The sequence below is a fragment of the Taeniopygia guttata genome, chromosome 1, assembly GCF_048771995.1.
Source record: "Taeniopygia guttata chromosome 1, bTaeGut7.mat, whole genome shotgun sequence".
In the NCBI taxonomy this organism is placed as follows: domain Eukaryota; kingdom Metazoa; phylum Chordata; class Aves; order Passeriformes; family Estrildidae; genus Taeniopygia; species Taeniopygia guttata.
This window is the reverse complement of record NC_133024.1, coordinates 16,610,044-16,634,313: the sequence shown is the minus strand read 5'-3', so window position 1 is coordinate 16,634,313 and position 24,270 is coordinate 16,610,044. Positions and strand designations below refer to the sequence as shown.

General features: G+C 41.7%; 1 long non-coding RNA gene across 1 annotated transcript in view; it reads left to right on the top strand.

Moving 5' to 3' along the window:
• LOC140682298 (uncharacterized) overlaps positions 1-24,270 on the top strand; it is a 57,594-nt gene that overhangs the window by 13,865 nt on the left and 19,459 nt on the right. The window contains exon 2 of the long non-coding RNA XR_012053836.1: positions 21,449-21,621. This is a non-coding gene — a long non-coding RNA (uncharacterized lncRNA). The remainder of the gene's footprint in view (positions 1-21,448; positions 21,622-24,270) is intronic.

Below are 24,270 nucleotides of genomic sequence, written 5' to 3'. Positions count from 1 at the left end.
AGCCTACATTTATTGTGCTTTCAGCATGAGCAGTTTTCTGAGTTATTTTCAGGGACAAAAAAATAAACAAACAAAAATAGTGCAAAGAATACTCCCACACCTTACAGGAGCAATAAAAATTTCTGTCTGTTCTGCCTTTCTTATCCCAGGTGGCAACACACTCATGGAATTTCTCCTTGGCTGTCCTCCTTGTAATATCCAGGCACTGAAGTTCATTATTAGAGCTGTGTAGGAAGGAAGTCTTGTCCTTCTTAATCTCAGCTTCTGACAAGGACACAATGGCTTTCCATGTCACAAATGAGATTTAGGTTTTTCATGTGTTCCAGCCCTCTGAGAGTGCAGGTTTGGGTTTTTAATTGCTTGATGTGAACAACAGTTCTTAATTGGATTAGGAACATAAAGGCAGGAGGATACCAAAACCTTATCCATGCATTTTGATGGCCGTGGGTCACCACGGGTTTGAAGCCAGTCTTAGGGTGGTGACATGGATTTCAAAGCTTTCATCTCTTATTTAGAGTTCATTGAGCCTGCCAGTTCCACTGCTCAACAGTCATCTTAGTCAAATCAGCTCTTCTGGCCTTTTTTTTTTTCTCTTTTTCTCTCTTTTGCATGTATTCATGGCAAGATAAACCTGCCCAGTGAATGATAGAGTGAAACTACCCCACTGATAGTGAATATCAGTGGTTATACCACTAAACATGGTTTTATCAGCTTTAATTTCTCAAAAAAATAATCTGTATTATTTTTAGCAGATTTTTACTGGGGGAAAGTTGTTCCCTGCCTGCATTTGTGCTCAGTTCTGTTTACTTTGGATCCAGTGCACTCATCCGAATTTAGCATTCAGTGAGCAATTCTCTGTGGCAGTCATATGCATAACTTCTCACCATCTGGCATCACTATGGCTACTACTGGCCCAGTGCAGTTGCCATGGTAGTCAATGGAAATTTCTGAGGGTGACTTCACAAATGCAACACAGGAAAGAAAACCTGTCAATCCAGAAAAGAGCTCAGCACTGAGGCATACTCTTATCTTTTTCCTTTGCCCTACTTTTGTTGTGTGGAAAGTGTAATCCCCACCTGACAGGTGGGGACCACTGTCTCCAGATTCATCTAGTATTTCTAAAGGGGTGGAAGATTGTAAAAACTGGTCCAAGAATTGTAAAAATAGGTCTTCCAGGCACCAGGTGAGTAGCCTAACTTTGGTGCCATCCTTGAGAAAACAGCTGCGGCATGGAAGCATAAAGGTAGGGGGGGAAATCAGCTATCACAGCATCACATTCACAGATCTGGAAACAGATCTTTGCTGTTACCAAGAAAAAAAGAAGAAAAAAAATCTGTCTAAATCCTCCTATGGATTAAGTTTGTTTTAACAAAGGTACAAGTGTGTTTGGCATCTGATTAATGCAAGTCCTCCATTGTTGCTCGGGCTTACTCAGGAATCAGAGAATTAAAAGGTTACATTGAACAAGGTTCTTCAATTAGTTGGATGACTGTAATCAAGGGCAGGATTTGGCCTGGTATCTTGGTTTTATTGATGTCATCTACTTCATGTGTCTCTAGTACAATGGAAATATGAGAGTAATTTCAGTCCCTGTGACCCTTTTGTGAGTAAGACCAGAACCTCACTAGGAAAAAGAGAGCTACAATATTTCAGAGTTATTTTCGTGAAGACTTTCTTATTATTATCATTTTCTCCTCTCTTCAGTGTATTCTTTTTCTATGTATTATAAACCACTTTCCCTCCTCTGGAGAGATTTTCCCTGTCCCATGCCCTCTCTACTCCCAGCTTCCTTGACCCTCTTTTTACCTTTCTTTTCACACGATACACAATTTGGGTTGTTTTCAAACAAATGTGAACTTTTGCTTTGTTCTGATTTTATTTGTGGCCTGAAAAACAAAGCACATTAACTTGAAACAGACACTGAATTGCCTATGGGGGTAACTTGCAAAGTACTGATGCTTGGAAAGCTCCCAAAAGAAAACAAAGCCCAGCAGTCTTGCCTTGTTTGTAGAGCTGATGGAGATCATTGACTCCTAAACCTTTGCCATCTCCTTCCAACCAGCCCCCTAAAATAACAAATATATGGGTTATGTCAAACAGTTATGGTCTTCTGAACCGTGAGCCAGACTTGAGAGTCACATGGAGACTGTTCCTGCTCATAAACACGAGTCGCTCCTGTTGGGGGCAGCTCTGTCATGCCCAGCCAGGCTGAGCTGTTTGCTCCCACGGGGAATCTGGCCTGATATCCCAGCGAGAGCAATCCAAGGGATGGATGCAGAACACAAAGCACGTGGCTCCACAGGGTTTTGGGTTATGGTGTCTCCATGGTGTGCTCAGTGCTCTGCAAGCACAGAAGTCAGCGCTGGATGCCCCGAATCTAACTTAGAAAGCAAAGCTGACGGGGAACGTTCCAGGCAGGGAAACCCATGAAACAGAGATTTTTGGAGTTCACTTAAGTTAACAAAATGAATTAAGCATTTATATTCTAGTGTGTAGAGTTATATGTTGAATTTTAACCTTTTACTTAAGAAACATCAGCCGTGGTACAAAATAGCATAGGAAAATGCAAATTTCTGAAGCTTATTGCACAAAGAACAATGCCTCAGAATGCAAAGAACCCAGATAAAGAAGTTTTCCTGTCTTCAAGCCTATCAAGACTGAAAGACGCACACAGATAAGCATCGAAGGACCGAAAGTGCATGTGCAGAGAGGAAGAGCTCAAAACCGTGGTTTTGAGTTTAACCATGAAGAAGACCATGATCTTCAGCCTTAAGAGACCACCAGAGACCCCTGCAAGACCACCACGACAAACCACGTGTGCCCAGAAGGGCGTGGACCTATTTAGCATGTGCATAGACAAGTTGTGCAATATATTACATATGGAACACCTTTGTGAATAAAGGTATGGGTCAGACTAAAGCTCACCACACAAGTTTTTGGAGAAATATCTCACTTATGCAGAGCACTGGTAATACATACCCACTTCATAACTACCCCCAGTTGTGGAGTCTATTTATTCTGCATATCACTTCACCCAAAAACAAACTAAAGTGGGATTTTGTGGCTGTGCTCTGCCCATGCCTCAGTGGCTCAGAGCATGTGGGATGTGAATCAGCTTGTGGGGCAAATGCAGGCCAGTCATGACACATCATCTGACTTAAATACTTTTCTGTGCCTGTGTAAAAATAAGAGAATTTACACAGGCAGGTGTGTTAGTATAAGTGTTATTTAAGAGAGCTTGGAATAAAGCAACTGCTCACTCAAAATTAAAAATTTGATAGCAAAATTTCACTCAATTGTTAAGAAGTTTAGCATTTTACACATATCATAGAAAAGTGTCATTCTTTATTGATGTCATGCTGTTCATATAGTTCCAAAGCTTAAACAAGAGAAACTTTGCAGCCTTAAGGCTGGACTCCAGCTAGAACTTGAATACAGAACACAGAGAAGGAAGAGGACACCTCTAAACACAACTTACTTTTTAAAGGCATGAAGGTGGGAGTTATTCGCCTGCTCAGATGGGAAGAAAAAAAGGGCTGCTATAAGAAATGCCATTTGTTACTGCTCCTGTTTTTGAAACAGAGGTAGTGTTTGCAAAGCTGCTGCTGGTAAAAGGCAGAGGCACAGCTTCTGCCTTTGCAGGGTCTACCAAAGGAAAAAAAAAAAAAAAAAAAAAAAAAAAAAGCTAAGCTTGGTTGCCCCACCTTGCTCCATGAGAATGATTCCTGCTTATCACAGAGCTCTGCAGCCAGAGCGTGCTGAGCCCCCAGTGCTGAGCCCTCAGGTGGCAAAGGTTCCCCTGCAAAGACTGCCATGTGTTTGAAGGGCTGCATGCCAGATTTACAGGGCACATTAATGTAATCAGTCCAATGAATTAATGGGGATATTGATCACAGAATACTTTTCTTATTGATTCCCCCCTCATATTTTCCTAATATATGTTTCCTCTTTTTGCTTGAGTTTCTTTATCCTTCTTTCTTTCCCCATCCCTTTTACTTTCCTGGGTTTTGGACATGACAAGTTCAACTATATAAACACCCATCCAACAAACCAGCATGTGATAGACAGGCATACTAAAAGAAGAATTGGGTTATTATTGCTCACTCTTTGTACACATGGATGACTTTGGTAAGGAGTGAGGTGCTGAAAAGCTCATTTCTCTCTCTCATGGCACTCTGGAGTGACTCCAGAGTAGGTAACGGAGTCACCCTCCTGTAAACACTGATGGGAGACACCAGCCCTGAGAATTTCCTCTCACAGCGCTCTCTCTTGCACTGCATTATGCAAATATATCACTTGTGTTCACTGCTCTCAGCATTTCTTTTTCAGGCCCCATTTAGGCAGAATTACTGAAGTCATCTAGGTAATAAGGTGAAAGAAAATAGACCCATTCAATGACAGATTTTGAAATTACAATTGGCCCTTGAAAAAGTGGGTAAAGTCAGGGACAGGTAACAGATGGTGCTGGTGACTAATCTTTCAGCCTATTATTTTACCACATGGGGGTCTGAGCCACGGATTTTCATGCTGAAAGTAAAGGAGAAATTAATCACTGTATGACAATGGTTAAATAGTGCAGTGATATTTGCCTCCATCCAGAAACCATATGCAAGGAAATAGGCTCCAAAACAAGAGTTAGGCTGGTTTTTTTTGTGGTGACAGACTTCACATGACTTCAGAGGGAAAAGAGCTCCACCATCTAGATTACACAGAGAAAATGAATTTTCTGGCTATGCTAAGGACTCTGTGAAAGGAAACCTACATGCAAACACCCCATGGGCTGTAATAGGAAATGATAGCTTCTCTGTGGAATTGAACTGGGAATTACATCACATGCATAGGACTCTATAGGATGGTTAAAACCAGAAATTATTTCATTCTGTGTTATTTGACAGTCTCTTAGCTGGCCTTTCATTGCTGAAGGTAGAAGTGTTTTGGTTACTGCAGTTAAATAAGTAAATTCTATTCAACTATAGCAAACTTCTACAAATATATGTATTATATACTTAATACACTTTCTATTCTTTTTCTACAAAAGAAACACACAAAGAGCACTTCTGTCTATTCTGTACATCTGTAAATGTCTCCTTAAAATGCTACCAAGGTGAGATCATTTTTCCACTGGTGATCCAGACTAAGGTACTAAAATTCCAGTTAACTTTCCTGCTATCTTCACTGTTGTTAACTGTGGTAAGGAGAAGGACCAGCTCCAACACACTCCTGTCTCTATCTGATTATCAGAATGTCTTCCAGAACCCACTTTAGACAAAGAAGTTTTGATGTTAGAAACAGATGTTGGGAAATACATGTTCATGACTAGAGAGAAGGTGGAATACAGCTTGAGCCTGCAGCAAATCCCACAGTCCTGCCCATGCATTGGCATGCAGAGAAAAACTCTGAGAGGAGATCAGAACTTGGTCCAGTGCACTCTAAATATAAATAACTTTCATTAGTGCTTTTTGGAGGTGCATGCCTATCTATGGCAGTAGGAGCAATAAGAAAGTTGGAGGTCAAAAGCAAGCCATGGAATTTTGAGAGGCTAAAGAAAAGCAGAGATGAATGCTGCATCTCTGGAAAACAGTTTCCCTTTGTAGCCCTGATTCCATTTGTGCAGAAAGGGCCTTTTCCTCTGTGTGTGTGTGTGTAGCAGGAAATAAATATGCACAATTTGGTGATGTATTTCACACATGAAGTGCTGACAGAATTATTGGAACTATCTATCACAACTTACAGTGCTGCACCATGCCTTAGTGAACAAGTCTCCTAGAACTTCTGTGTCTCTACATTCAAAGAAATAAAAATCACCACTAAAAAAGAAAAAAAAATAGTTAGTCCTTATAAAATTTTGCTCAGATTACCCTGATGTTGTGGTTAGTGGTTCAAACAATCCTGGTTATAACTTGTTTTCATTTAACTTCTTTTTAACACTGACCCCAGTGTAACCCAGGGTGTTTGATCAGATTTTTTGTTACTAATGAAGCTGTAGAGTAGCCTCTGACACTGTCTTTCAAACCAAGGGGTGCAAGTGACTTGAACCTTAAAATTGCTTCAATTTAAATAGTTTGTAACAGAAATCCTAAGATTAATTTGAAGAGATTTTTTAGTGTTTCTTTTGTTTTTTCTGGCATCCTCCAGATTAATGTTTTCCTCATTTGTCATTTATTGAACTTCTCTGTTACCTCTAGTCCTTTTCAAACATCAGTAGAAACTTAACTCTGTGGATTCAGGTAGTGAGGTAAGTATTTAGTATATTTTAATGCTAGAGAAGCCCCAGTCTTGACAAAGAAACGTGAAATACAAATTTTAGTTTTAATAAAAATTGTAGATACAAGACATCATCTTTTCAGTAGCCATCAATCAGATTTTATGGACAGACAATTAACTGCTTCAATGAAAACAGAGTCTGATCTGCTCATCACGCTGGTGATGCCTTTCCTTTCCCAGTGGAACACTCACAAGGTAATGTGAATAATTTCCTAGGATTTCTTGAAGGGTTTGATTGTACAGACTTGAGAAAGTGTCCACACCAAACCTTCCTCCTGGTTCCTAGAGAGCAGGAAGGAAGGAAGGAATGTGTTCCCTCAACAGAAGAGTCATATTTTGCTCACATTTCAGTCTGAGCCTGCCTATTGTGTTTGTGAAACACACTGAGGAGGCAAAAACTGAAATTACAGTTTATCACCCAGCCAGACTGATTCATGGTTTATCTGCAGCTAATTGCTTACTACTTAACCTACTTTTAGCTGCATCCCCATATGCAGCCTTTTTCAGTCTTTAAATGCCTTCAAGTCAGTTGAGGAATATTAATTTGTTCCTCAGCCCAGAAGGGTTCCCAATTGTTGGGTCAGCTGTTAAGAAAGGAAAAATAGTCATTAGCACCAGGCAGCTTGCTTTTCTTCCATTTGATCAGATTACAAATGATTTAATCAGAACTAAAGACTTCCTACAGGCAGGCAGTTCCATGTTTGAGGAGAGTCCACACTGTCCAACTCAAAGCATGTTTTTTGTGAGGCATCATTTGTCATTATTTTGTATAATTTATCCAGTAGCAGCCCCTGGATGAATTAACTTATAGTCTGCTTTAACTGGTAGTGTCAGAGCATGTAGTTCAAACAGGAACACACAGCCTCTGTGTTATTTAGGTAAGGAAAGTTTATTACTTCACATTTATAGAGCCCTGGTTCTCCTGTGCCTTATAATCACAGAGCTCCTTTACTAGCATGGCCAGGAAATGAACTCACATCCATTTCTTCTAAAGAAATTCAGACTTACAGATTGAACATGAAATCACAGCTTCTGCAGCTCTATGAGAATATATTGTGACTTTCATCCTGTTGCTCTACAGTGTATTTTTAAAGCTGTTCTGGACAGTTTGACAGCTGTTAGAAATCAGTGCATCACTCTGAAAGCCAAATGAGCTTCCCTTGTTCACAGAGTGCACTGAGCACTTGGACTCTTCCAGTTCCTGCAGAGCAAGAAATTCAATGTGCTCCATGATTTTGGAGATGCCTAAGGTGGCAAATGTGTGTTCCTGAGGTTCTCAGTCCATTTGAAACTCTCAACTCCTGAATCAAAAATAGATAAAGGAAATTAATGAGCCAGGTTATGCTTATTTTTATCATGACCAAAGTAGAATAATCACATTGCCAATATTGGATGGACTGTAGTGACATTTAGAGGACAGGCCTGACAGGTGACTTTGTTGCTCTCTAAAGAATCTCTGTGCTTGGAAACTCAGGTTTTCCTTCTCCAATGTTTCAGGAAGTCTGCTTCCCATCAGCGAGGCACCTCCATCTTGATGGAGTCCCTTGATTGCAGCTCTCTGGGAAACTTTGCTTAGCTAAAAGTTCAAATACCTCTTAAGAATTTGGCCTGGGCAGGCAATAGGCAAATTTTCTCTCATGGGGGCAAAGGTTTAAGGAGTATTTGCTTGCCTGCATCCTCCTCCTCAGTTATTGTGCATAGGTACAATCAGCACTTGTTTCTAATGAGGCTGGAACTGGGCTGGAGAGAGGAATCCCGCTGGGTGCAAAGCCCAGCATCAGCACTCCCACCAAGCCCTGGAGCTAACTTTGCACATCTCCACCCTCCAAAGAGTGTGTTTGAAAAGCCCCCAGTCCTTCAGGGGTGCTGAAGCCAGGCGGTGTGAAAAGGAAAGATGAATTTTCTAAGCACAGGATTGCCCTCAGAGGAGCAGGAGGGGCAGCTCCACAGTGCTGTGTGCAGCTACTCCAGTAAATCAGAATGGTTTCCAAGGGCTTCCAGCTGTGTTACAGCCCTGCTGCTGCTGCTCCTGCAGTGCAACCACAGGGAAAAGCAGCAACTCACACCAGGGCTGTGATCCTGTAAATGCTGCAGCTCAGCTGTCGGAATCTGAGGTATTGGTGATTCCGAGATTGTAGAAAGTCTCTGTCTTTCTGCCCCGTTGCCAAAGAAGAAGCCATAATTCGTCTGTGCTGGTTTCAAGGTTGTTTATTCTGTTTATCTCTAACATGTTCTGCTGCCCTGCCGCAGGTCTGTCCTGCAGGGCAGCGTGTGGGGCTCTGCCCTCAGTGGGATGGTACAAACATTATATACCAGAAACTACCTGTGCTATATTTACAATAATGTGCCAATATCTGTCACCTACGTTGAACAGTGTGTCCCCAGCCTAAACCAACAGAAAAATGCCAACACTACAGTGAAATATGGAGGGCAGGAAGAAGGAGAAAAAGGACAAAACACACCCAATTTCCTCCATCTTGTCCCCTTTGGACCCCTAATCTAGAATCCTAAAATTTTACTTTTGCACCCGTGCCATGCTTAATTATTACTTATATCAAACACTCAGAGCTTGTAATTCATCCTGTAAGATTGAAAACTCTTTTCCATGGACAGAGATCACAGACAGTGTCTCTGGGGGCTCTGTCCAGGGGGATTCCTGACCCCCTGCCAGGGTCCCAGACCTTCCAGGGCAGCCAGAGGGAGCCCCTGGATTCCCACACTCAGCATGCACTTACGTGGAAGCGCTTTTTGAGGGAGAGAACTTTGGTTTCTACATCAGTAAGCAAAAATTTCCAGCTCTCTCTGGGCCTGATGTAGAAGATGGGAAAAATGAAGTCTTCAGTGCAGGCTGGTCTGGCTCCTAAGAAGAAATTCTGGTTGGCCACACTGCTCTGGCTCTCATCCACACATTGTGTCACATTGCCATAGCTGAGTGGCTTCATGAATTTCATAATATGGACAGAAATATTCTTTTCACCTGAGTTTTTGTTGGAAAATAACTTTTGCCCCCCATGGATTTGGAAATACGTGAATGTTATAAACTGTGAGTGTGGGTGAGCAACTTAAAAAAAATCTAAGAATTCATTTATTTTAGGTTTACTTTTTAGCATATCTCAGGAATTTTGAGGTTAGACATATAGCTGAAGGTTTCTAAAATGCTTTGAGGCGATGGTTTGCACATATTTGGAACACTTGATACATCACTGGGGTAAAAGCAAGACATGATCCTGCACTTTGCATGTGTCCTTTGTTATCTGGAGCCATACTGTGGAAGTGAAAGGGATTGCTTCTGCTAAACAGGAGGTGTTCTTCTGGCCTCTGGGTTTGGGAGAGGGTTTCTAAACTCCAATTTCCTTTCTGTCAGCTTATGTAACCATAATTACCAGGCACTGGTCCCTCTTATCCCAGCTCCCTGTCTGACATCTGTGCAGAACTCTGAAATCCCAAACATATTGGTGTGAATCTGTGTGAGTACCCTGGTTATGGGAATTTTTTTTTTCATTTTCTTTTTTTTTTTTTTTTTGTTTTTAATTTGAGGGATTTATTTCTCCTTTTCTGATCAGGTGCACAGCACACTCCTGGTTCCCACACCAGAGAGGAAGCAGCTTCTTGCTGTACACTCTCCTGGGCAGTAATTACAATTTCTCAGGAATGAAGTTTAGTTTGTAATCCAGCATTTCCCCATAGCACAATTGTGTAGCACCTATACAAATATCTGTTCCTGTACAATTCTTGGGGAAAAAAATCCCCAGCATTATAGCAGAAGTCAGAATATGTGTAAGGTAGTCGCAGGAACAAAACCTTTTATTTCCCTGCCCTTGAATCTTGTACAACATTCATTAAAATTGTCATAATACTTCCACTGACTTCTGTAAGAATAATCTCTAAATATTTGTAGCTCCTGGTGGATTCTAGATTGATGTCCCTTAATCTATATATATATTCAGTTGGCATTGTAGAGGCACAACAAAACTGTCATCCTTGCCCAGGTATAAATCCTCAGGAGCAGCAGCTGAGCATCACCATGGACCCCAATTCCTGTGCTCCTCCAGTCCTGGAGGGTTACAAGTCTGATAAAGGAATGACAGTAATTTTTTTCTGATTAACTTTGTGCTCAATCTTCTTCTGGTGTCAGCCTAGTAGAGGTTATACCATCTTTTATTCTGTGTCAAACAGTCACAGAGGAGAGGATAACATGACAGATAAAGCCGTGGTGGCTACCACTTTCTGGTCTTTTTTTAAGTTCTTAAGGCTGAGTATTTAGAGCAGAACAAAAGCTGTGAGATCTGAAGGTTGCCACCCAGGATTTCTTGTGATTATTAAATAGTTTTAGTATTATGCAAGTCCACAGCAAAAGAGATAGAAAATGGGAATGTAGAGCAAGCAACTATGACTTTTCCCACATTTTTATTTTCATTTAATATGGAAGGAAAAAAGACCAGGATAAAAATTATTTTAGAAAATTAATTTTTTTAAATTGAATATTCATAGCCTGATGGTGAGAAATGCTGGGATTATTAAAATATGTGTTTCTCTCATGTGGAAATAAGGCCATCAGTTGTCTGTCCCCTTCACAAAGAAATGCAATTGAAATGACTGTCAAAGTATTTACATAGTGATGGCTCTTATTTAAGCTGTCACCCTTAACACCCTGCAGCAGTACCCCCCTCTGCCTGCATCGTGGTGCCCCCAAACAGGCAGAGGCATAGACTCAAAAAAGACTTTTTAAAAAGCAAACTTTCATGAGGGCCGTGGAATTTTTACCTATGTTTGGGTTGGACTGTACAAACTGTTTGAAACATCGCATTTTGGTGAGTGATGTTTCAATATAATCTATTTGAATGGGGGGAAAATCCCTCAGTGTTTTTTTGTTGTTTTGGTTTGGTTTGGTTTTTTTGTTTGTTTGGGTTTTTTGTTGTTGGTTTTTTTGTTGTTGTTTTTGTTGTTGTTGTTTTTTTTGAGCATCTACTCATTTGTATGACACTTTTGTTTTTTAAGAGGTTCTCCTTTTTATTTTCCCCATGTGGAGTGGGAGGCCATGTTAGCTATCCCGATGAAGTGATCAAATTGTTTTCTCTCATTGTGTAGAATGACAAGGGGCTCAAGAGCAATGAATTAATGATCACCAAGTCATAGAATGGCTTTGGTTGGAAGGGACCTTAAAACCCATCCAGTGCCACCCCTGCCATGGCAGGGACACCTTCCACTGCCCCAGGCTGCTCCAAGCCCTGTCCAGCCTGGCCTTGGGCACTGCCAGGGATCCAGGGGCAGCCACAGCTGCTCTGGGCACCCTGTGCCAGGGCCTCGCCATCCTCACAGACAATAATTTCTTCCTAAAATCCAAACTAAGCCCATTTTCTTTCCATCTGAAGCCATTCCCTGTGTCCTGTCACTATGTGATCCTTTCTGTGGTTGACTTCTGAACCAAAGATTGTCCACGGGGTTCCAAGTAAAACAAAAACTGAGATTCATTTCGGCTTTTTACAATGCAGCTGCAACTTTATGCTTTTGTGTCCAAAGAGGCCTTAACGGTAATGGCATGTGAAATTGTTCCTCTGCAGCACTTTGGGTCCATGAGAGATGAAGCCACGATCCTTTATCTGTGTCTGCACACACAGAGCTTGCAGCAAGAAGCAGAAATTAGATTTAGAAAGCTAAGTTTTTGTTAACCTTAACTGGAAAAAAAAGTAGCTAAAGATATCATTCCCAAGTTCTCAAAAAAATTAGTCATGAAAAGTTAGGAAATCAAAGCCAAATGAGAAGTCGTAATGAAATAAAAAGAAGTGCTCTCAATTTGAATTCCAGTGCTAAACTATTAAGCAGCACATTTCCAAGTATTGCAACAACCCTGAAGGTGATATGGCAAATATATATTTTACTGTGCTCTGATAGTAATTTTATTTCTGCAAAAGAGATTTGTTCCAGGTTATCTGTTGAAATCCAGCCAGGTCTTTGGTGGAAAAACCCTGCCTTTTGTCTGTGTTTCACTTCTGCATCATCAGCCAGACTGTTTCCATATAAAAAACGTGACTGGAATTTGCAGGTATGTCAGTTATTGGTGATTTCACACCTGCTGAGAAGCCAGACCTTTGACAGCTATAAACAGATGCCTCTGTAACACATTTGGTTCTGCTCAGAAAGTGGAAATGTTGTTTTAGTCTCTATTAAAATAATAATAGTGGAACCATAGCTTTACCCTGAATAGTAAAACTTATGCATTCACAGTCAGGAAAATAAACTCTTATGATAAAACTGTTCATATATTCATTCGGAAGAAATATTTTTTGCCTAAATTAATTTTTAACTACACTTTATCTGGTGCAAATATTGAGCAGAAGTGAAGCTGGACTGAGGATGTTAAATCTATGATTATTCATCAGGCATGATCTTCACCTGGAGTTTCAGAGCCAAATCCAGTGGGTCTGCAGGAAAATATTGCATTACCTGAGAAATATTGTTTTTCCATCCTCTAGGTGTGAAAAAAGATGTCAGATATTCCATGTAAAAATCTCTGGTTAGAAAATTCTAGCTTCTGGAAATTGTTGTGCTGTAACAATCCAGAATACACACACAGATGAGCTTCCAAATTGAAAATGACCCTGACATAGCCCATGAGGCCTCAGTTAACTGCAATCTTAATTAAAGCTTGACTGTGGGCAGAAAAAATGAAACAATAAAGTTCTTAAAAAATGCTTAGAGGTTGTTACAGTGGTTAGTAATGCTTTGCAATAATGTGTGTGCCTTTTCAGTAATAAATGGATTGCATAAATGATAGATGTAGAAGCTCCCATAACCTGATGAGTTCATTATGGAATTAGATCTTTAGCTCACGTGCAGGACTAATGATAGAGGAAGAATGTTCATGCTGAAGCTGGTTGAATAGAATGGTAACGTAAAAGGCTTTAGAAGACATCAAAAATCTTTAAAAATCAAGTTACACAGGTAACAAGACCAGCATGTGCAGAGAAATCTAAGTTTTGATTTATTTATTTTTAATTAGTGAGTGCTCTGTGTAGTGCAGTGAAACAAACCGTGTTTGCCAGCGTTTCCCTATTTAATGTCCTTTGTGAGAAAGACCACGTCCTGAAACATTTAAATCTAATTGCCTCTGACATGCCTATGTCTATTTTTATATTTTAAATTCTATTTTATGTATTTCTCTTCTTGGCATCCAGTTCTTCCTCAGTCTCTGTTCTCCCTCACTTTCATGTGACCTTTCTCACTGTTTTCAGCTTCCTTTTCCTTTCATCAAGGAGGATTTCAGTGGGGGGCACTAAAGCCTGCACAGCCTCCTTTGGTAGAATGTTGTGCTGTGCTGTCATTTTGAGGCTGTTTTGATCAGGAACCTGAGAGCTGGAAGACACTGCTGGAGGAAAAACCAAATCCTCAGCTCACTGCTGCCCAGATATTTGCACACCTTCAGGCTGGAGTTGTCTTCCATCCTCTGTAAATCCTGCAGCAGTTTCCCCTCTCCTCCACGCTCTGTGCTGGGAGAGCTTTTGGTTGTGATCTGGATTCACACTTCACACGAGGGTGGAGATTAATTAAGTGAGGGATGGATACCCAAGACATTTATAATTACTGCCTTAAGTAAGTCGTAAACCAGGACTCAAAGATGAAAGCTCCCTGCTTGGCTGATTTACTAAATCACACATTCCCTCTTGACCACTCTGAAGGGTCTGCACAGCCTTTGCCAGCCTCGTGCACATGCTTTGAGAATTATTCACTTCTGAGCTTCCTGCACTATCAACAGCTCAGTATTTTTTCCAAGGAATGGTAAATCCTTTCAACCTGCATGGCTTTATAAGATCTGATTAAACCTTTTAGACCTGCCAGTGGGTATTTTGCATATTGAAGGACTAAATCTCATCCTTAAATCTTTTTCCCCATATGAAAACTGTTCTCCCTCAGCTTTGCAGGGAGAACTCCTATTTTCATCCTGGAAAACTGGGATGGCTCTAAGGGAGAGTCTAAGAGGGAGCAAGTTACTTTGAACCTTACTTTCTGCTACAGAGTGGGCACACTTTTCAGTTTCACTGAAAAATCACTATAAAAATTAAATAATAATTCTGGCCTCTTTTAAGAGAGTTGTTTAGTTTTTCTTTTCAGAGAGAGTGTTTGGAGTCTAGTCCAACAGTCCTGAAGTCTAAGAGAACCAGGGACAAAAGGGAAGCCAGCATGGCTAAAAGCAAACTAAGGAGGTTATTTGAAGTATAAAAGACACCCTTCAATAAGTGGAGTCCAAATGGAGATTGCAGAAAAGATAATAAGCCTTCTGGCAAGCTAAATGTGAAGCAATAATAAAGCTGGCCAAAAACGATTTTGAGGAGGATGAGTTCAAAATTTAACAATAAAATTTTTTTTTTTTTTTTTGGATACATCAAAAGCAGGACTTTTGCCAGCAAGTTGATGGGGCCAATATATTACTGAAACATAGAAAAACCATTCTAGCATTCTAGAAGGACAAGTCCATAACAAAAAAGCTGGAAAGTATCACAAGGGTGAATGCCCATTAAGGAGGGATTCCCTGTTGGAGCTGATGGCTGGGGACTGTCCTGAGGAGCTGCTGATCCTGGGGCAGTTTGGTAGTAAAGTGGATTTGGATAAATCAACACAGCAAAAGGGGTAAGGGCCATATTGTACCAGCACAATTTGTGCAAAACCTCTAAAGAAACCAAAGGAGCAGTCACCTCTTATGGTTCCCTACCCCTTCAGTCAGCCTTGGCTAAGAGATTTGTGATATTCTGTGTCTGACTCTGATTTTCCAAAAGACTTCAGGACAACCAGGCAATGACAAATGTGTGTCTGACTTTCATATTTCCAAAATGATCTAATATTCTTTTGTAACAGTCATAACAGTAACAAAAAAACCCAACCCAAGCCCATGCTTATTGCAGAGCAAAATGGCTCAAATTTCCAGCCTCAGTTTGAGTGAATAATTGTTTGGATTTGGAAGGTAATATTGGGGTTTTATCTTTGCTTGATTTTGACAGGAGACTACTTTCTTTTCCAGCTTGAAGTCCTACCTGCTCCTTCAGTCTGATTCAGATTCATGCACTGCCCAACTGGAGTGGAGAGGAAGAAACAATTCCACCTAAAAATCAAACAGTGTCTGAGAGACATTTGGTGGTTCATATTTATGGGAGAAAAGCTGGTGTTCCCACTTCTGTGTGTATCAGTGTGGCTGGTTTGAAGGGCTGGCCTCAGCTCTGTTCCCTGTCCCCAGGGCTCAGGGGGAAAATAAGGATTAAGTGATATTTTTGGTTAAGACATACAAGAGCCACCTGGTCCCTGCCCGATCACCAGCATAAGTCAGAACAGCCAGTTCATATCCAATTTCCTCTGGTCCCTCTGGAGCTCTGGAAAGCAAGGAAAAAGCCTGGAGCTCTGCACTTCATCTCTTTCCTTCAGCACTCCCATTCCTTGGTACAAAAGCTGCCATCTGCTTGGAGGACTGAAATACATTTGAGCATAAAAATCCATTTTGCCCATCTTGTACATGGCTAAGCTTCTGCACAGAAAATTACTTCATCTGCCTCTTTTTTTGCCCTCTATTTTTACAGTCAGTGACACAAACAGGCTGTAGACAAACATTCCTAGGAGCTGGGAGCAGGTAAGGTGTGTGTGGTAGGGCTGTGCTCAATAACAGCACGAAGCTCCCACTTCTGGGCAGTAAAACTCTTCCTGCCTGTGTGGTACAGGGCTGGGACATTTCATTTGTGGAGATGAACCCCCAATGCCTGTTGATATAAACCAGATGGGCTCATTCCATCCCAGTGCTTCTTAAACACAGGGAATGTTGGTGGTGGTGATGTGTGAGCTCGCTACTTTCAGTTTAGGTCAAGGTTTAATTTTACTTTTGAAAAACGGATGGTCATTCCCAGATGGAAAACTTTGACCAACTTATCTGAACAAAAAGATGAGCTTTACCAAAACTGGGGAATTGGAACCCAGTTTAAGAGGATCTTAAACACTGACTTCTAATCCCTAAACATATCCCACTTGTTTGTTTTTTTGTTGTTTTATTTGATGTTTTGGTTTGGTTTTCTTCTTGCCATGAATGGCACATCGAGACAGCAACTGTCAATGAGCATCCCCAGGTGGTTGTTGCATTTGTTATACTTTGAGCTCCTGTTCTAGGTCCTCTTTACTGTCAGACACAAAACTTTTTGGGTGCTGTGGTGCTGGAATTGCCTGCAAAACCTTCAGGAATGAGCAGGCCTTTCAGAGACACTTAAACACGTAACTGGAAAGGATCACCTGCTTACCTGAGAATGTCCTCAGAGTATATTCCGGGTACTTTTTTGTGAAATATTTTGGGTTTGCTAAAAGAGAAAGTAAGTAGTTACTCTCTAATATACTTCAAATATACGGATTTTTATTTATCATGATCATGGCTGCCTGCACTAATGATTTTTTGCTTTTATCTTTGTTTGCAATTCATAGGGTGATGTTTCTTCCCAATTTTTTGAAACTTGCATAATTAGAAATTTTTTAATTTTTCAAACTGAGACAGAACCATCTTAATTCCCTTCAATTCACAGACTGTGGAAGGGAGGATGAATTTACAGAGATTTACTTCAGGTGGGCTACAATTACTTCATTAAATCTTCACATGCCATTTCAGATGTTCAACTTGTACATTGGTGGGGGAAAATCCTCTTTGGCCATCAGCTGAAATAAAATTGAAAAGTTATGCCTGTGTTTGCAGAACTTCACAAGTCTGCAAATGGCAGCACCTGGTTCATTTGTACCACAGCTATTCCCGAGGGTCACTTTGTGCTTGGTTTCTCTAGGAGTGTTTCTGCCAAAAAAAAAAATATTTAAAAAAGCAGAAATGACCGTTTTTGCACTGGTTGTTTTTGTTTTCTTGCTTAAAACATCACGGGGTTGTAGCTGCCCTGGGGGCTGCAGGAGAGGAGGATGAGGATGAGGACTAAGGTAGGGGGGAGGAGGAGGATGAAGATGGGGATGAGGAGGAATATGAGAATGAGGAGGAGAGTGAGGGTGAAGATGAGGATAAGGATGAGGATGCAGGTGAAGGATGAGGATAAGGATGCAGACGAAGATAAGGATAAGGTTGAGGGTGGGGAAGAGGAGGAGGATAATGAACATGGGGATGAGGAAGAGGATGAGAATGAAGATGAGGATGCAGATTATGACGAGGATGAGGATGCAGATGAAGATGAGGACGAGGACGAGGATGAGGATGTGGATGAGGATGCAGATGAAGATGAGGATGAGGACGAGGATGAGGACGAGGACGTGGATGAGGATGTGGATGAGGATGAGGACGAGGATGATGATGAGGACGAGGATGATGATGAGGACGAGGACAAGGATGAGGACGAGGATGAGGATGAGGACGAGGATGAGGACGAGGATGAGGACGAGGATGAGGATGAGGATGCGGCGCTCTCCCGGTGCCGCAGCGCCACCGCGTGTCCCCTCCGGTCCCCGCACCGCTCGCGCACCCCCGGGAGCATCCCCGGGAGCATCCCCCGGAGCTCGGCATTCCCAGCCCTCGGGGAGCAGGGACACGAACACTTCAGAACGCCTGGAGAGCCTCGGAGGGGTGCTGCAGCTGGGTGTGACAACAGTTGTGAGCAGCTCTCAGACACAGGAGCTGCGCTCTCTCCCCGCTGCCTGCCTCGCTGACGGACTGGTCCCTTCCCTCCTCCAGTTGAAGCTGGCTTGGGATATCCGGGAAAAAAAGATGTAAATCATCACTGGAAAGCATGAGAAAAGATCACCAAACTCCACGTTGGTGTTACTGGACTGATAATGTTATTAGCAAATATTTTACATCAGCCTGGCTTGTGTGTTTCCAGGTGACTGTGCTGGGTTTAACAGCTTCTATAAACATAACAAGGTCTGGTGTATCACATTATATCAAAACACTGAGCAAGAAACTGGCAATTGCTCATCCAAAATTATGCAGTTTGACATGAAAGGATTTTTGCCAGCCAAGGTAGAAATTCTCCACTGGGGGGTGCTGGGTTTTGTCCCTAAAATATTTCTCCACAAACACAGGCTCCACTTCAGTAGTCAGCCATGTGAGAAACATCCCTTTCTCGTTGGTTTTGGTATCTTAATTAAACATATTTGCCCAAGGAGGAGAGGTGGAGTGTCTGAGTGGTCACCTCACTGTGGCTGATGTCAGCAGACACATGGCACACACGCTGTCTCCTTTTGTCCTGTGAGCAGGAGCTCCCCTGCCCCACGAGTGCTTTGTATGGGATTTCTTCTTTGTGCTGTCTCAAACATCGACTGTTTGTGTTCTTTTTCAGATGAACTTTGGTTCTGACCCTGCTGAGGGTGCATTGCTTGTTTTGGAAACACTTGCAATATCCCTGGACTGTTTGTTTTCCACCCCAATATGCTGCTACATTCCTGCAAGCTTTCTCTGGTTGTAATGCAGTGTTTGGCCGGGAAACAGAGAATTCAAATGAAAAACAGTGCCCCAGTCTTAGGGAAATGTAGTGAAACTGCGACAGAAAGTGTTTTATTGGAAACAAGACAAAGGTTTCCAGAGAATTAATAAACAAGCAGCTGCTCAGCATCTCTGCAAGACCATCAACTCCAGATGTGTATTTCCTGGAAGGATCAGAGTATTTTGTTTAACTCTCTTCCTCTGCCCTCAGCAGGTAGGAGAAACAGAGGTCAGGTCTGGTGCTTATGTTCCAAAGGAGATAATTAGAGATTTAATAAGAGTAGCAACAATACAATTTACATGACCAGCTAAGCATCTACAGATTTTTTTCCAGTAATAGATCCAAACCACTGAGTTTCTCCAGGTATTTGTTGAAGACCAGCACTTCATAGCATGTAAATAAGAGTCAGGCTCCAGAGGGGCAGCAGCAGGAGAACACTTCTCCCCTGCAGAGCTGAGGAGGATCTGTCTAATGTCAATGTTGGGTCTCTTTTGCCAGGGCAGTGGAGTTTTGGAAGGCTCAAGACCAGTCTTTTTTGAAACAAGGGCCCAACTCCTCCACAAAGAAATAGCAGTTTCAAAAACTGTGATGGAGAACATGAAAGCAGACCCTGGTCCCCAGGAAGTCACAGCACCATCAACTCCTTGCACTGGGGAGATGGAAGTTCAGCTCCTGAGGAGATGCCAGGTACTGAATTCAGCAGCAGCAGGTTATGTCACCTCAGAGGGCTAGAGAGGAGTTCTGCTGCCCTGTCTCCACCCTGACAGTGCTAAAAAACCACGTTCTCCATGTTAGCTAAGACCTTTCCCTTCAAAACTACACCCCAGAAGGATACAACATCTCAGTACAACCCTAGAAGTGGACATTCCCAGTGGAGAGACCACAGACTGGCCAGCGGAGCAGCAAGGGACTCTGTTGTCCCAGAAGTACAACTTGAAGAGCTATTCAACCGAAGTATTAAGACCAAAATATTGTTGGGTGTCACCAGATGCTTTGAATCCCAGCAACAGAAGCAGAAAAATAAGTGTGAGGCAAAATAGAGAAGGAGGCTCAGGTAGGTACTGCTTCATTTAGAAGCATGAGGAGGCTTGGAGATCTTGGAGCTGAGTAAAATTGAGTGAAAGAGATGAGGTTTTACAAAAGTTGAGAAATAGGTGAAATAGGTAAAGTCCTAAATGACCAACCCTGCTTCTTTCCTGGTTTTTGAACCAGCAAGGGAATTGATAATTAAATACCAGTGGTGGGCTCTGCAGTACAGATGTGGCTGAGCCTGGCAGAGCCCAGCCTGACTTTTCCACTGCAAACAAAGCTGTTTTGTTGCTAAGCTAAGCAGGGCAGGCACAGACACTCACAGGGATCTCAAAATATTTCCTTTGCACTCAGGTGAATGTCTGAGTGAGCACTCAGTGAGCAGCAGGACATCCAGGAATCTGGATGTCACTTCATACATGAAAGGAGGGGACTAGCAGAGAGAATTTCCCTCAGGACAGTGTTTGGATGAACCTTTTCTTACAAAGTGAGAGAGCTGGGATGGGATTTTGCCCTGTGAGGTGGGGCAACAAAGCTGGCTCAGTGAAAAAGTGAATTTTGTGGCCAGCTGCACAAAGGCTTTGAGCAGACAAAGCCTTGCAAGTAATGTGAATTTCTATAAATACAGGTGCAGATGAGCACATGAACTGTCTGTGGAGAGGAAGGACAGGGACAGGACAGCTCCAGAGCTATCTGGGCCTTCTCTCCCTCTAACAAAGCAGCACAAATGGGCTGGCAGTGGCAGAAAAACCCAGGTGCAGTTTGCAAAAAGCACTGGTGTCATTGCAACTTCTTTCATCCTTAGGAACTGGATAGAAAGTTCCTAGTGGGAGATTAAACTTGGTGTTGTTGAAGAATGCCAGCATGGCTTATGTTCAACACTTTAAAAGGTCTTATGCTGTGCATTTATATATAGCAAAATGTAGAGCAGACAATGGGAAGTCATCAGATTTCTGGCTTGTCTGGAAAGTTGCTTTCTCACTCTCTGCATACACCACGCAGCAGGGTGTAAAGCTGGTATCCCCGTGTAGGACTGCCACAAACACGTTTTATTTTTGTTTGAAGTCAATGAATCTTTGGACTTACTGCCTTCCTCCTCTGACTGCAAACATAAACCTCTGCAATTGCATCCAGGCAGATCTTTGTTCTGGTGAAGAACAGCACATAATCTAAATTTTGGCTTTGAGATCCTCAGTGTAATAAGGCAGAATTCCAGAGGCATGAAGGTTGAGGAGGCTGTTGACTTTCAACAGCAAGGGGATGCCTAAATTCCTTCTGTGCCCTTGGAGATCATTCCTTTGTGTATTGTTTGCCACTTGCCTAGAAAAACAGTTTCTGCAATTTAGGAGTTAAATCCATCATTAGTAGCAGAAAAATCAGTGCACATAAGGAAGAAAATCCATTTGGTTCTGGGCAGTGGCACAAAGAGCTTTGGGGCTCTGTTTAATATTCACTGTGCAAACTTCTGAGAAATTAATGTCCACTTTTTAAGTTTCACTGGTTGATTTTTGTTTGTTTGTTTGTTTGTTTGTTTGTTTGTTGGGGTTTTGGGTGGGGTGGAGGGATGGACTATTCTTATATCAAGACTTACAACAGAGTGTAGAATAATCCATTTTATCCTTCATTAATTAATCCATTTTATCCTTCATTAGCTACTCCAGGCTTCTGGTAGTAGCTTAACATTTCACATATTGGCAAAGTTTGTTCTTACTTTCTTGTAGATGAGCTAAACTACATTTTCACCCCTTGAGATCATAGATAGCAGTTCTGCTTCACCAGCTTCAGCTAAGGATATCACTGACACCCAAACCAGAGCAAGGACAGCTAAATGCATCCACTGCTAGTACTGTTAGTGGTGAGGAACCTGGGACTCCTGGGATCTCCACCTTTTGATGTAAGTCCAAAGCCAATTGAGAAGAAAGGTTGCTACAGAGTGCAAAAAGGTGAGAGTAACCTTTGAAGTTACCTGCTTTACAGAAGCTCTAAAAACCATTTTATTTTCTGTGGGAACAAAATATGGAAAGGTGAGTCACATAATTCACATTGGTGGTTTGGCTTTTCAGTGACATGTAAAGAACTCACCAATCCCTCCTACCCCAAATTATTGTGATTAGATTCTGTTCACTTGTCTGAAAAAAAAAAAAAAAAAAATCAGCCTGTATTTCAAATTCTTGTCAGGCCCTTTGTTGAAAGTCTTTTGTGTGTAAATAAAGCTCAGGAAATAATAGTGCAAGGCTTGAAAGAGACTGGCAGTGTGCTTGCTTTCTGTGAAGTGTTTGTTTATATAGGCTGTGTTTTTAAAGAGGAAGACTTTTTTTTTTTTTTTTTTTTTTAAACAGAGCATGCTTGGAAATGCTGTTCATTTATCTTTGTCTAAAATGCTGAGTGGCTGCAAGAGCAGCCCAAGAGTTTTTCCTTCTCCTGTGGGGACAGGACACCAGTCCCTCTCTGCACTGCTTGACCCAGACTGATGCCAATCCCCCTGCAGGGAGGGGCACCCCAAGCCCTGGGTTTGAACCCACCCCAGCAGAGGCAAGGGCAGTTTGGGGCAGAGCCTGGTGTCAGCTTGGTTCCCATCTCTGGGAAACAGCAAATGCAGCAAAATTACTTCACTGGGAGCATTTTGTGAAGCTGCTGATGAACTACTCAGGAAATTTTGGAAGACTGTGAGAGTTTAAACCTCCAGGTAGACACAAACTCCAGCTCATCTGTACAGCTTGGGTAACGCCTCTATTGCCCATGGTAAAGTCAAGAATTACAAGGTGATGGGGTTTGCCTGCTCCAGGCAAATGGGATTGTTAAACCCACGTGACCTCCTGTCCCAGAAAAAAACCCTTTAAGCAAAAGGCTGGATTTTACCCGGGTTTAGAAGAGCAGATTGCTTTTCCATGGGCTGAGTTAGCAGGAGTCTGTCAGCAGCTGGTGGCAATGATCAGGCACTCTGTGATAGGCTAGGGAAGAGTAAGCCTTGCTTTTAATGACAGCTGTGGTTTGGTGAGGTGCTCTGTGAGCTGGGTTCTGGTCGATGGAAATCAAGAAGGGAAAAAAAAACCCCACATTGCTGGAAAGGTTATTGCTGAGAAAGGCTGGAAAGATATTGCTGAGTTGTAGTCAGAAATATTGTTTTATAAATAAACTGCTCTTTCTTGGGGCATGTTTTAAGCAAAGCCATTTTTATTTGGTACTGTAAGTTACCCAAAACTTAAAACAATTCACATGTAGCTTAGCATGTGTCTTATGTCCTGCTAATGAAAATTTTTAACAGTTTAAATATTCAAATATTTAAATATGATGAATTCTAGATTATTAATCTGATGAATTTTAGAAATGTTCTTCCCCGATTCTGTAGCCCTCACACCTGCTCAGTTGCTGGTGCTTTTTTGTGTGTGTTTTGGGTTGGGGGAGGTTGTTTCAAGTTTAGTGTTATTTTTGAATGGTCTTTTTGGTTCCTTGTGTGTCTCCCTCTCCCCAGTGCTCAGCTAGAATGGACAGGAACCAGTGCACTGAAGTGAGTTGGGTTTCTGACTTTTTTTCCTTATTTGCTGAGATACTAGAAATTCCTGAAAAAAAACCCACAAAGCCTCAATTTTTTTTAAAGTCACATAATTAAGTGCTGAGTTGCATCAATTTGCACCCACTCAGTTGATCCAAGTGCCTGTAAGTAACACACCAGCTCCCTTACAGTTTAGCTGCTTAATCTACTCATATTCCTACTGAATTTTAGCTGCTCCTTGAGCAGAAGGATGTGCCCAGTGTAATAAGGAGGTCACAGCTATTTTGTGGACTGAAAGAATTTTTCAAAAGCATGAAGATCTCAGTAACTTGGTTCTTACCCAGAAAATGTTACCTTACTTATCCTTGGTGTATTAGCTGTTATGATTAGCCTTGTTTTTTGTTGGGTTTTTTTTTTTTTTTTCTTGGGAGGGCTACATAACTTCTGTTTCTGGCAGATAAAATGCAAAATTACGCCAAAATCAGGGTGGTAATTTTGATATAAAAAGGTTTCTGAGGCAATAAAATACTAAGTGTGAATATGACATTAAAGGACCAATATCACCAGTGAGTGACAAGCAGGATTAAAATGACAAAAAATGAGTGTGGTCTCTCTTTGAAGATGACCTAGAGCCAGTCTTGAGCATCAAGAGCCCTCAATCCACCAGAACACATGCAGGCATTAAAGCATGTAAACTAAACTGCTGTAGTATAATTGAGAACCCATTTCAGGACTGGGTTTCACTTTCAGGGAAACTGGGACATGTGGAGTTGTAGCACAAATGCACGGGAGCTGAAAATGCAGAGCAGCTCCAGCTGTTCTGAATAAACCCTGAATGGCCCTTGCTGAAATGATTATGCCTCAAAATACAGTGAAATACATCTGATGAAAGAGAAAACACAGGAATTGGTTACTTGCCCTGATCTTCTTTGTTTCCACATGTATTTTTAAGCAAAATCTCATTTCCTCAGGTACTATTAAACAATTAATTAACTTAATTATCTAGAGAGTGTGGATGCCTATTTGGATGGCATATTAATTGGAGCCAGT